Raw genomic sequence first — 12,777 nt, 5'->3', positions numbered from 1 at the left:
AATATACGTTATTGGAGCTAGAATTACCATGGCTGCTGGCACCAGACTTGCCCTCCAATAGATCCTCATTAAAGGATTTAAATTGTACTCATTCCAATTACAGGGCCTTGAAAGAGTCCTGTATTGTTATTTTTCGTCACAACCTCCCCGAGTCAGGAGTGGGTAATTTGCGCATCTGCTGCCTTCCTTGGATATGGTAGCCATTTCTCAGGCTCCCTCCCCCGAATCGAACCCTGATTCCCCGTTACCCGTGGTCACCATGGTAGACACAGATGGTACCATCGAAAGTTGATTCGAATGTTGTGTCGCTGCACGCGATCGGCCCAAGTTTATCTAGAGTCACCAAAGCTGCTGGGCCGAGACCCAGATTGGTTTGGTCTGATAAATGCATGCATCTCCGGAGGTCAGCACTCATCAGCATCTATTAACACTAGAATTACCACAGTTATTCAAGTAACAGTGGAGTGATCAAAGGAACCACAACTGATTTAATGAGCCATTTGCAGTTTCACTATAACGTCCATTTGCACAGAGACTTGCATGGCTTAATCTTTGAGACAAGCATATGCTACTGGCAGGATCAACTAGATAGGAGCACCTCACTGGGTGGGCAGAGATGAGGAACTGAAGCCCACACCTCTGCCAATGGGAGGGGCCCCTCTCCCCGTGGAGGGGGCACCCCGGGTGCTGGTTGCGGACTGGCAACCACGACCCCGGAGGGCCACAGGCCGGTGCACTGCACATCAGCGCTGTAGCTAGAGAAAAGGGGGGGTACAGCCACACATGCTTCCGCCTCACATGGATGCCGGGGATTACAACCGTGTCACAGGACTCCTATGCCTCAGCCTGGGCTAATCAGTCTCTCCTAGACTTCTGCCCTAAGGGGCACAGAATGCTCTGCACCCCATCCACACCTCACTCCTGGGGTGGAGAAGCTCAACCCACAAGCCGTGACCCACAGAGCCATGCTGCGGGAGCCCTCCACCAGTGGGAGTCGGTTGGCCCAATCAATTGATAGAGAGTGGGAAAGGGCACTACTATAATATGAGGACATCTGGCAGGACATTCTCACTGGGGCTGGTACCCAGACTTGACCTTTGATGAAAAGCCTCTTTGTACCATAACTCCCGGAGGCTGTCAAATCATGCCGGATCATGCAAACCTGCCAGGTGATCCGAGGAGTGAATATGCAGGGTGTGAACACCCCTGCAAAACTTCCCTCAGCCCCAAAGGGGCAATTACACTCTCCTACGGACTTCCTAGTCCACCTCCTTTCTGATCCAGGGTTACTCTGGGGACTTTAAGATTTTTCGAGAATGCCTTTGAGAACGGGGCGGGGTCGGATGCCTGAATGGCCAGGAGCTCTCTGGGCCTTCAGGCCTATGCATGACGCACCCTTAATGACTTCATTAAGGGCCTACCATGGCGGCCTCCCTACAACAATGCAGAGACCTCTTTACACTGACACGGTGCAAGACTTGCCTCGTGGGACCTCGCTACCTTCATGACCCCTGCAGGCTGCCTAACCTGCATGGAACTCCCCTCGGCTGCCAAGAGGCAGGCACACAATCATCATGACTTCCAAGCCCACACTCCTTTCTGGTCTAGAGCACCACTGTCCCCATCTTCCCCAGATCTCCTGGAGGCTGGCTGGTCAGACCATGTCCCCGTGCTCTCAAAGCCTCTCAGTGGGACCTCCCACCAATCCCTGCCACCTTCGCAGAACTCCCCTCAGCACCTGAGGGGCAGTCCCGCTCTCATCGGGACATCCGAGGCCCCCCTGCTTTCCGGTCCAGATCACCATGGTCCCAGTCTTCCTGAATATCCCCTGCAGGCCACCTAACCATGTTGTGTCCCCATGCCCTTGGTGCCTCTCAGTGGGAACTCCCTCCAATCCCTGCCACCTTCATGGAACTCCTCTCGGCCGCCGAGGGGCAGGCACGCCCTCATCGGGACTTCCGAGCCCACGCTTCTTTCCGGTCCAGAGCACTACAGTCCCCGTCTTCCCCAGATCTCCTGGAGGTTGCATGGCTGGACCATGTCCCCGTGCCCTCAGAGCCTCTCAGGGGACCTCCGTCCAATCCCTGCCACCTTCACAGAACTCTCCTCAGCCATCAAGGGGCAGGCCCACTCTCATCGGTACATCAGAGGCCCCCTGCTTTCCAGTCCATAACACCATGGTCCCAGTCTTCCCAAATATCCCCTGCAGACCAACTAACCATGCCGTGTCTCCGTGCCCTGGGTGCCTCGTAGCGGGACCTCTCTCTGATTCCTGTTGCCTTCATGGAACTCCTCTCGGCCGCCGAGGGGCAGGCACGCCCTCATCGGTACTTCCGAGCCCATGTTCCTTTAGAGTCCAGAGCAAGTCTGGGGACTTTGCTGCCGTTCGCAGACGCTGTCCCCTACCGGCTGAGGACGGGACCCTCACACCTCCCTGGCAGGAGCGCTCCATGCCTGGGGGCCTTCCCCCGCTCTCCTCCTCCGACTTGCACAAGGGCGGACTCACTCACCAATTTCACCCGGGAAGGAGAGCGCCTGGCCCTGTGGATCTCATCAGGACCATCCCCTGATGCTCCCAAACCACTGGGGGCTGCACTCTCGGCTCTGGTGCACATTGGGGGTGCTCCATGCCTGGGGGCCTTCCCCAGCTCTCCCCCTCTGACTTCCACAGGTGTGGACTCACCCACCGAATTCACCCGGGAAGGAGAGCTACTGGTCCTGCAACTTTCAGAAGCACATTCCCCTGAAACTTCTGAACCACCAGGGGACTGCGCTCTTGGCTCCCTTGCACCCAGGGTGCAGTACTCCATGCCTGGGCACCTTGTCCCGCTCTACCCTTCCCACTTTCACAGGGCGGACTCACCCACCGTATTCACCCGGGAAGGAGAGCTTTTGGCCCCGCGGCTTTCAGCTGCACCATCCCCTGAAACTTCTGAACCACCAGGGAGGAGCGGTCTCAGCTCCCTCGCACACAAGGTGGAGCGCTCCATGCCCGGGGCCTTCCCCTGATCTCCCCTTCCGATCCAGTCCAGAGCACCACAGTCCACCTCTCCTGCATATCCCATGCAGGCTGCCTAACTGGGCCATATCGCCGAGCCCTCTCGGCCTCTCACTGGGACCTCCCTCCATTTTTGGCTGACCTCGTGGAACTCCCCTCAGCTGGTGACTGGCAGCCATGACCTCATAGGGACTTCCGCTTTCTCCTCCTTTCCCGTCCAGATGCATGCAAGGGACTTTGCAGCACTTTGTGGACCCTGTCCCCTACTGGCCGGGGACGGGACCCTCACACCTCCCTCGCACCTAGGGGGCAACGCTCCATGCTCAGGCACCTTCTCCTGCTCTCCCCTTCCCACTTCTGCAGGGGCAGACTCACTCACCAAATTCAACCGGGAAGGAGAGCTCCTGGCCCTGCGGCTTTCAGCAGCACTATCCCCTGAAACTTCTGAACCACCGGGGGGGGCCACGCTCTTGGCTCCCTCATACCCAGGGGACAGCGCTCCATGCCTGGGCACCTTCCCCTGCTCTCCCCTTCCCACTTCTGCAGGGGTAGACTCACTCACCAAATTCACCCAGGAAGGAGAGCTCCTGGCCCCGCAGCTTTCAGCAGCACCATCCCCCGAAACTTCCGAACCACCGGGGGAGCGGTCTTGGCTCCCTTGCACCCAGTGGGGAATGCTCCATGCCTGGGGGCCATCCCCTGATCTCCCCTTCCGATCCGGTTCAGAGCACCATGGCCCACCTCTCCCACATATCCCCTGCAGGCTGCCTAACCAAGCCATGTCTCCGAGCCCTTAAGGCCTCTCACCGTGACCTCCCTCCATTTTTGGTCTACCTCGCGAAACTCCCCTCAGCCGCTGACTGGCAGCACGACCTCATAGGGACTTCTGCGTCCCCCTCCTTTCCCGTCCAGATGCACGCGAGGGACTTTGCTGCACTTCAAATTCCCCATCCCCTACCGGCCGGGAAAGGGACCCTCACACCTCCCTTGCACCCAGGGGTCAGTGCTTCATGCCCGGACACCTTCCCCTGCTCTCCCCTTCCACTTCCGCAGGGGTGGACTCACCCCCCGAATTCACCCAGGAAGGAGAGCTCCTGGCCCCGCGGCTTTCAGCAGCACCATCCCCTGAAACTTCCAAACCACTGGGGGGGCCATGCTCTCTGCTCCCTCACACCCAGGGGGTAGAGCTCCATGCCCAGGCACCTTCCCCTGCTCTCCCCTTCCCACTTCCACAGGGGTGGACTCACCCACCGAATTCACCCAGGAAACAGAGATCCTAGCCCTACAGCTTTCAGCAGCACCATCCCCTGAAACGTCTTAACCACCGGTGGCTGTGCTCTCTACTCCCTCGCACCCAGGGAGCAGTGGTCCATGCCTGGCATCTTCCACCACTCTCCCCTTCCCACTTCCGCAGGGGTGGACTCACCCACCAAATTCACCTGGGAAGGAGAGCTCCTGGCCCACGGCTTTCAGCAGCACTATCCACTGCAACTTTTGAACCACCGGGAGGCCACACTCTTGGCTCGCATGCACCCTGGGGGCAGCGCTCCATGCCCAGGCTCCTTCACCTGCTCTCCCCCTCTGACTTCCACAGGGCGGATTCACCCAGGAAGGAGAGCTCCTGACCCTGCAGCTTTCAGTAGCACCATCCCCTGAAACTTCCGAATCACCGGGGAGAACGGTCTCGGCTCCCTCGCACCCAGGGGGAGTGCTCCATGCCCGAGGGCTTTCCCCCATCTCCCCTTCTGATCCAGTCCAGAGTACCATGGACCAACTCTCCCTCATATCCCCTGCAGGCTGCCTAACCGGGCCTTGTCTCTGAGCCCTCGTGGCCTCTCACCGGGACCTCCCTCCATTTTTGTCTGACCTCACGAAACTCCCCTTGGCTGCTGACCAGCAGCCGTAACCTCAGAGGGACTTCCGCATCCCCCTCCTTTCCCATCCAGATGCACGCGGGGGACTTTGTCACAGCAGCACCATCCCCTGAAACGTCCGAACAACCAGGGGTCATGGTCTTGGCTCCCTCACACCCAGGGGGCAGTGCTCCATGCCCAGAGGTCTTCCCCTGATCTCCCCTTTCAATCCAGTCCAGAGTATCATGGTCCACCTCTCCTGCATATCCCCTGCAGGCTGCCTAACAGGGCCGTGTCTCAGAGCCATTGCAGCCTCTCACCGGGACCTCCCTCCATTTTTGGCCAACCTCGCGGAACTCCCCTCAGCCACCAACTGGCAGCCGTGATCTCATAAGGACTTCCGCATCCTCCTCCTTTCCCATCCCGAGCATTCTGGGGACTTTGCCTCATTTCAAGGGATGCCTTCCCCTACCGGCCGGGGACGGGACCCTCACACCTCCCTCGTACCCAGGGGCAGCTCTCCATGCCCAGGCACCTTCCCCCGCTCTACCCTTCCCACTTCTACAGGGCAGACTCAACCACTGATTTTACCTGGGAAGGAGAGCTCCTGGCCCTGTGGCTTTAAGCAGCACCATCCCCTGAAACTTACGAACCACCATGGGGCCATGCTCTCGGCTCCCTTGCACCCAGGGGGCAGCGGTCCATGCCCGGGTGCCTTCCCCCGCTCTACCCTTCAGGCTTCCACAGGGGTGGACTCAACCACTGATTTCACCTGGGAAGGAGAGACTTCAATCAGGAGGGACCCCCCCCCTCATGGCTTCCACTTCTACATGGAGAGAGAGCTCTTTCACATTTTACATACCATATTTCTATCTAAATAAGACCTAACCAGGGAGTAAGGCCTAGCATGGTTTTCCAGGGTGTTCATGATATAAGCCCTACACCCCCAGTTCCAATTCTTACTGTAACCTAATCATCACTCACACTTGACGGTTGAGATCATTGGCCCATAAACCCACGCAGGTGTACTTTGATCGGTCAAAGTACAGACAACACGTGGGAAGTGCGCACTCATGGTAACGAGCAGCTGTGGTAGTGTTTTCCCTTCATAACCAGAGCCATTTTGTGTTGCCACTCCAGTCGCGTAAGTCTTCAATTAACCTCCCCCAGACAAGATGAGTGCAAAAAGAAAGAGCTATTCCGTCGAGTACAAGAAAGGAATCGTGGAGGACTCCCGTGGAAAGAACCTGATGGCTTTCTGTAAAGAGAAGAAGTTAGATCTCTGAATGGTCCGAAAATGGTGTGCAGCATACGTTAACCTCAGTCAACAGACCGACGAGGGAAACACTAAGAAGTGTAAGTGTGGATCAGGTTGGCAACCATTATATCCTGAGCTTGAAGACATCATCTGTGAGTGGATTGCTAACAGGAGAGCAAAGGCTTTGGTTGTACGCAGGGCTGATATTCAAGCATTTGCCCTTGCAATAGCACCACAGTTAGAAATATCCACAGAAGAATTCAAAGCATCACAACATTGGCTGAATGGCTTCCTTCAATGATTTGAAGTGTCTCTAAGAAGATCAACAACACTGTTCACGCTGGAAGATACTGAAGTTATTAAATGTGCACTTGTGTTCAAGTCCTTTGTTGATGGCATTGACTTTTCTAAATACCAGCTCTCAAACATGATTGCTATGGATGAAACTGCAGTGTTTATGGGCCAAGGATCTCAAACAACAATTGATCAGAGGGGTGCCTCGTCAATCTACATTCCCTCCACTGGTTACGAGAGTGTGCATGTTTCCTGCATTTTGGTAAGTCGTCTAGATGGAACGAAAACCCCACCTCTAATCATTAGTAAGGGCCATAGCCAGCCTTAGGCATAGGCCAACTAGGTGGCCACCTAGGGCACTGCTCTAGCAGGGGTGCTTTTTCAGTGTTTATTTGGTGTAGGTAGACCAGGATGGGGGCACTGGGTGGTGTGGTGGGGAGTGCTGTGGAGCCCTTTTGCCTAGTGCACCAGTTGACCTAAGGCTGCTCCTGGTAAGGGCAAGAAAGATAAGACTGAATGTGCTTCAGGCATTTACATTCTTGAAACCAAAAAAGCCTGGTGCACACAAGCAGTTATAAGGAAGTGGGCCAATGTAATGCTGCCACTTGTTTTGCGAGGAGGTGAAAGAGGTCTGCTAGTCTGGGATTCAGCCAGCACTCACCGCACTAAAGAAATGAAGAAATTCCTAGCACGGAGGAGAATAGATCAAATAATGATTCCCACAGGAATGACTGCCTTTCTCCAGACTATTGATATTGCAATAAACAAGCCATTCAAGGACCATTTGTGCATGGAACTCAATGACTATATTGAAAATAGAATGCAGAGAAATCAGCATGGAAACTTTGTGAAGCCTAGCCTGCAAGAGGTCGTGACTTAGGTGAAAAATTAATGGGATAAAATCACTGACAGCTGTGTTGCCAATGCACTATGAGCAGGCTACTTGGACAAGCAGTGCTCATTTAAGGAGAGCTCAATTGCTAGGCATGACAGACTCGGGCCAGTGGTGCTACAGGAAATGGAGTCGCAAGAAATTCAGGCTAAAATTCAGGGGTTGGACACTTATGACAATGTCCCAGAAGAAGATGACATGATTGTATTTGAATAACTGTGAAAGCCAAGGTGCAGATATTTTGGATTTGAAATGTTTGTTGCACTGTTTATGTAGAATTCACACAGAATTATCAACCCGTTATTAGAACTGTTCTCCAGTAATAGAAAAGTACAAAACAAATGTCAATGTGTGTACATGAATAAATGTCGATTTTTGTACATGAAGCAATGTCGATTTGTGTTCATTAATTAATGTCAATTTTTGTACATGAATAAATGAATAAAGGTAGATTATTGTACGGTGCGGGTAAATAAGTCATCCCTGATAGTAAGGCCTAATACGTATTTCGCTAGGATAAAGAATATAAGACCCGGTCTTATTTTTGGGGAAATATGGTAGCTTGTTGAATAGCTTCCTCCATCTTGGAATGGTTGATTAGCATACAATTCAGCTGCTGACTTCAGAGTGTTGCACATGCACTTAGAGCAACAGCAGCCCATATCATTATTTCTGCATAGACTCCTTTCCATGACTGTATTCCAATTGGTTTTGGAATTCACAAGGAAAGACAGCAATGAGTCTATACAGTTGCTTTATAGCTTGTTGAATAGCTCCTCCATCTTGGAATGATTGATTAGCATACAATTCTGCTGCTTTATGCTGTAATTAGCATGCCACAGTGTTTACCATTATTGCGGGGATCTACATACCACACAGAGACACTTACTGAATACAAAACAGTGCACTACCATGTGTGTTGTGTTAACAGACCATGTAGGGTTTATTGAATCTGCCCTATTATTTTTTTATGAACAGCAGACATTATTATACTGTTGTAACAAGAGAGAAAAGTTTAATTGGCAATTTCTTTAGAGAAATTCCACTTCTAATATCTGTGATGTGTAAGTGATTACATTCCAAGCGGTTCTATAGTTATTTGGAAAAAAAGTAAGAGGTTAATTAACTACAAATGCTTAAGGAAGACATTCTGTTCACAAACGCTCAGTTTCTGACTTAAAAGAATACTACAGAGGATAAAATATTTTAAATGAATTTTCCAGTATGAAGAAGGGGAGACTAATGGAGCTAAATGACCACAATGAGTGGAATATGTGTACACTGGATATAGTGAGGAGTTTATTTTCAGGTGCTTCAGTCTTTTTTTTAATTTTTCCAAATGTTCTGGCTAACTAATTCCATGACAAGAAAGGACTCCATTCCTAAATCAGGCTATGATTAAAGATCGTAAGATTACTATTGCTTCAGTTTTTGATATTTGTCAAGGCTGCTCTTCTCAATACATACATTATACCCCAAATTGCCTCCTTCAATGTTTCATATGTGGATACATGTACTAGAAGCATATTTAAGTATGAATATAAATTCATTTTTATTAGTTCTGTTGCTCCTACTATTATTAGAACTATCTGGGTATATTTTTTCCACATTGGTGTCACTTCTGCTTGCAAATCTTGGTACCTCATGATTTTGTCTCTCTCAGTATTTAAGGCACTATAATAGCTGGTTGGAGCAATTTAAATGATTAATGTTACATATTTTTTCTTGGACTAATATAACTGGTTTGCTTGCATCTAATTTTTGAACTATTGGTATAAGGTGATCTTGTGTGATATGAACTTCATTGTCAATAATGCTTTGTGGTTCATGTTTCTAATGCTTCTCAGCTACTTCCGTATTGTAGTGTCTGCAAAATCCCCAAGCAATAATCTTGCCACATTATTGTACCTGTCAGTATACAGAATCTGCCATGACTGAATCACACCCAGCAGAGAGCTGTGCAACTATTTCAGTACTGTTTTACAGCACCCACATCTGTCTGTCTCTCCCATTTTTTCTGTAGTCTATAAATCTACATCTGTGCATGTAGCACACTGTCTTGGGTCACCATTAGCCTTTCATTTTTTGGTTTTAATTCACCTTTCCTTATCCATTCCTGAGTCAAAACTTGCTTAATATGTGGTTGTTCTAGATGTTCACTTGCCACTATATTTGTGGACTTTGCAATTTTCTTTCCTTTTCATCTGGTCTTTTACTTTATATTATTCTTTTTATTTTTTCCACTTTCATTTGCTATGTGATTCATATTCACTTCTGGTTTGATTTCCCCTTCCAGTCTTGCTCCAAAATGCTTCTGATGCACTAAGCAAAGATGTCATCTTAGACCTCTTTTCTTTGTGCTTTGGAATGTTCACTATGTTTGAATCTGATGAAGTCAGCAAATATATGCTTGCAGTCTTACGACTGCAGATCTATACCTGTAGTCAGTTTTCAGGAGGCCCATACCAGCTTCAGAGCAAGGGATATATAATCTTTGTATGCACTGTTTTTTATATCTCATTTGATAAAAAAAGAAGCATTTTTCTTGCTTTCTTGTCCAATCAGTGCAATGTGGTTTGGAGCCAGTCAGTCAATCACACCAAAGCTGTAAGTTAGAGCAAATTAATTTATAGATTGGACTTTATTCCTAGATGCCAAGACAGTTTTCAGTATTAGCTTTAGTCTTCTGAAGTATTCCTCACTGATTATTTTATCATTTTTTCATATTTTATTGCCAGACCTTAACATATTTCCAAATATTTATATACTTCTGTGACAATGTAAGGTATTGACAGTTATGCCAGAAGAAGTTTGACAGTGGATGTGCAACATACACCAGTGCAGCTAGCTGGAATTTTGTAAAGAGTTATATGCTATTTGTATATCAAACTGATTTGTACAGATGCGTGTGTTGAAAAATGTATTTGTAAAGCTGTGCATGTTAAAAATGTACCAATAGGGGGTCCTGACTGTATTGTAACTAATAAAATGTACATGTTTTAACAGAGGATACTGGCAGAGAAGAGGTTAATCTCAGTCCAGGTAACCTTGAAAAATAGTAAGAAATTAAATTACTTGATTTAGGTCATAAAGATTGTATCTTACAGTTCTGATTGCAGCCAGAGATGAAATGTCTATGAAAACAAGTACTAGGAAGCCTTCTTTATTGTCTTTAGCAGTGAACTAATTGCTACTCTGGAAGGGTAGAAGCTTAAAATTGTTTTATGACTTCCAGAAGCTGCAGCAGATTTTGGCAAGGCTGTGTGTGTATTACTGACACATATGTGCTAACTCCTATCAGCTTCTAGCCAAGGGGGTAGCATGGGAAACAGAAGTCAGATGACCAGATGTATGTGATGTCATTCTGTAATCCATCACTGAAATTATGTTTTGTAATGCTAGATGAAACTGAAGTCTCAGGGCATTCTGTTTCTTGGAACCTGACATAGCAGGATCTCTTACCTTCTTCATCTTGCCTTGCTCAAGTAAGTGAACCAGAGAATAGAATTCTTTAGATCAGTCAGGAAAATATAGTGAGATTAGTTAAGTACTGTTTTTCTGTATCTGTGTGAATCTGTTCATCTGTGCTATTTTAATATTTACTGTGACTGAAACTATGGTAGGTAAATAGATATCTAGTATTTTCATGTTCTTTTATTATTTATTATTACATATATTTAAACTTTTCATTGTGGCTGGTCCTTTAGGGGATATTTTAACCTTTGAGAGTACTTGTATCTATTTGATGACTCTGTGGCCACACCTTAAAGCCTTACTGCATTGGTCAAAACACTACCATTTGTATTAATATTAATTTCACTCAGTATAATTGGGTACCCTTGTAAGAGCCTTAGAGTAACTGGCTTTGGAGTGTCTGGTGGCAGTAACTACCTTATAGTCTGGGAAGAAGAGGGTATAGAATATGTGCCAGCCTTTCCCAGGTGTGTGTGTGTGTGTGTGTGTGTGTGTGTGTGTGTGTGTGTGTGTGTGTGTGTGTGTGTGTGTGTGTGTGTGTGTGTGTGTGTGTGTGTGTGTGTGTGTGTGTGTGTGTGTGTGTGTGTGTGTGTGTGTGTGTGTGTGTGTGTGTGTATAAATCAAATCTCCAAGAGTGTGCATGCCAGCTGCTTGGAGCTGGGACATAAAGCACTGTTTTCATAGAGAGAGTGATGGAGGACTTGGCTTGAACACTCAGCTGAGGACTTAGCTCTATAGCTGTGCCAGTGGGGAGTCTTACTGGACTTACTGGAGAGAGAGAGAGAGAGAAAACCAGAGCCTGGACTGAGTGTGTTCCTTGTGTGCTCTTAAGGGAAATTGTGCTTGATGCAGAGAGCTGCAGCTGGAAATACCATGTGTATCTAGTTTTGTTCCAAGTGAATGTCCCTCTCCAGTGTCAATGGTGAGGATTCTGGCTCCTTGATTACTGATCCAGGGAGGGGATTTCACAACTCACTCTTGCTCAAGTTACTGTATATCCCATTCAAGTCCCAGGCTGGTATTTTCTAGTGGCTGTAGCTTTCCTTTCATAAACGTTCATTTATCAAAACCAAATGCTATTCTTATACAGTCTGAGAAAGTTTTCAGCATTTGTAGTTGTGCTTACAGATTCTCATCTGAGGAACTATACAATTTAAATGATTCAGAAAAAGTGGATGAGATGTCTTTGAAAAAGATTGATATCTGGGAGTTAAACTGTAACCATAACCTAATTTATTAAGCAAACTGCTTAATGTGTTACAGGCAAGACAGAACTGCACTGGCAACAACAATCAAACCTGGAGTATCCCTTTTTAATTTTTTACCCTGGAAAAAATATTTGTCCTTTGTCATAGCTTAGCTGCAAAATGGTTTGACACTGATCAATAGTCAGAGTGATATAATTGATTAGTGTTGGGTGCATATTCTTCATCTGTAAGCATTCCATTATCCATGTACACAAGATGCTGTTGAATGCTTTTCTGTAACCTATCTGTGTTATATTTTAGATTCTAACCTTTTAGAGCTCTCCATTGTGACTTGTTTAACAACAAATGATCATTTTTTACCTTTTTATTCTATGGTGATAACTGAATATTTTTTTAGATGTCTATAAACTATGTCTGCATCAGTTCCAGTGCAAAATTTATATATTGTCAGCAGAGACGTCATTGATTTGTAGTTCTTAGGATGGTTTGCAAGTTCACTCTTACGAAGGAGCATTCTTTTTTCCTACTGTTAACCATGTTGATGTGTAATTGGGATGTGCATATAAGTAAATTTTACTCAAGGTTAAATCTTTGTGTAAAGATATTAATGCCTTTAGTCAGACATTAGATAGCTCATCTGAGCCTGGGGCTTTCCATTTAGGAGCTCTTCTTAATTTTGTCTCAATTTCTGTGGCTGTTATTTCATCCCATTTCATGTCCTCTATAGAAGGTCTTCTTGCTGTTTCTTTTAATTCTTCTATCCATTCAGCATCTTTGTTATGTTTAACAGATTTTCCATA

Source organism: Protopterus annectens, chromosome 17.part0 (genome assembly GCF_019279795.1).
Source record: "Protopterus annectens isolate FY-2018-M chromosome 17.part0, PAN1.0, whole genome shotgun sequence".
NCBI lineage: Eukaryota > Metazoa > Chordata > Ceratodontiformes > Protopteridae > Protopterus > Protopterus annectens.
This window is presented reverse-complemented; position numbering follows the sequence as displayed.